Source organism: Tupaia chinensis, unplaced genomic scaffold (assembly GCF_000334495.1).
Source record: "Tupaia chinensis unplaced genomic scaffold, TupChi_1.0 Scaffold147282_1, whole genome shotgun sequence".
NCBI classification, from domain to species: domain Eukaryota; kingdom Metazoa; phylum Chordata; class Mammalia; order Scandentia; family Tupaiidae; genus Tupaia; species Tupaia belangeri.
In genome coordinates, this window is record NW_006207133.1 from 2,303,570 (window position 1) to 2,305,335 (window position 1,766).

General features: G+C 42.5%; 1 pseudogene; it reads right to left on the reverse strand.

The window, feature by feature from the left end:
• Window positions 1-745: 745 nt before the first annotated feature.
• LOC102496431 (interferon-induced transmembrane protein 3 pseudogene) lies at window positions 746-1,137 on the reverse strand (annotated as a pseudogene).
• Window positions 1,138-1,766: the final 629 nt, after the last annotated feature.

A 1,766-nucleotide genomic window follows, 5' to 3' on the forward strand; every position in this document is an offset into this window, starting at 1 on the left:
TTCCTTAATAAAGTAGAGCGACCAATTTTGTCCTGTTGATCTCTCCAATATTTGTTTAGATTGTGAGAAGGCTTTGAAAAAGTACAGTATTATACAAATGTAAAGAATTTGTATTATTTATTTTATATCTTTTAAAGTTTCTTCATTCATTTCTTCCCGGAGAAAGAGAAACTTGAAAAGAAAGGCAAACACACAGACACTCCCAACATAGTCCTTATGTAACAATCCACCTTCAGCCTCTGCAAGCCCAGATTATACGCATGCTCAGTCTACCCAGGAAGGTCCCAGGATATGAACTCAGGGCCTTCCCTGGTGGTCCAGGTGCATTACTGCTGTGCCACTGCTTGGACCCACATATATACTACTAATTGTGCCTTTCTCTAAAGTACCTTTTGCTCCAGCAATATACCTTCTGGCTTGTAACTTTTACTTCATACCATGTCTACAACCTACCTCCAAATGAGACTAAATGCTTTTTTGTGAAAGAGACAACATTTGAAAATATTTTTTAAAGTATCCTCCACAGAACATAATAAGTATTTGACTCTTTTTTATTTACCCACGCCTGCATTTTATTGAATCCCATTGTAGACAAACACATGAGTGCAAACTACCGTGTAAAGAGTGTGTGGACAGGGGGGATGGAAGGCTGAAGAGAGGGCAGGATCACAGCCAGACACAGGACAGCAGAGGATGGCTGGAACCATGAACAGTTTCTAGAAGCCTTTGAAATATTTTTTCACCTCTAAAACCATTTCATTATTGATGGTTCAATAATGAAGCTAATGATGATGATAATGACCAGAAGGATGCCAAAAACCAGGGTGCAGGTGTTCAGGCACTTGGCAGTGGAAGCGTAAGCCTGGGCCCCTGTCACATCACCCAACATCTTCCTGTCCCTAGACTTCACAGAGTAGGCGAATGCGATATAGACCAGGCAGAAGAAGTACGTGAAGACTGTGTTGAACATGGACCAGAGCACATGGTTGGGCACTGAGGACTCTCTGTAGATGCAATCAGAGCCCCGGTTGGGGGCGCCCCCTGCACACTCATCTCTTGCTCTTCCTTGAGCTTCTCATAGTTTGAGAGAAGGCCAATGTTGGCGCGAGTGAAGAAAGTTTGGGAAACGTGGCTCATGGCACAGACAGCACCGTGGTGGGGTTCAAATGTTGAAACTGTGCTCAGGGGCTGCTGTTCTACAGTTGTTCCTATTTTGGTACCTGATTCTAAACTAATAATAATTACCAACTATCTGGGCACCCCTAGGCCCAGTTAAGTTACATCTAAAACTAACCATCATGCCAACCATCTTTGTAATTAATAATTATCTGAAACTCTGCTGATTCCTGCTTCCTTCTCAGGCCCTGCTCTCCATGTATACATATTCTAATCTAGGATTCTCCAGAGTAAATTTCCTCTGACACCAGGAGTGACCATAGTCTCAGAGTCACCTACACTAAGTATGAGTAAAAATCCAGGAGGCTTTACTAAAATTTGTGATGAACCCCAACCCAGTGATTCTGATTCTATAGTTCTGGGGATAGAATATTTAAACATGAACCTTCATGAACTCAGTTCCTCAGACTGGGAAACTCGGGGTTCCTTGTGGTTGTAGGCTATATGAATGAGGCCAGTGTTCCAAAATGAAGTCTTCAGGACAACTTGGATCAAAATTCATGACTGGCAGTGGAAAGGGGGATTTATTCACAAGGAACATTTCTGGAGTCCATCCCCGAAACTATAAATCAGAACTCCTCAGTTAGGAC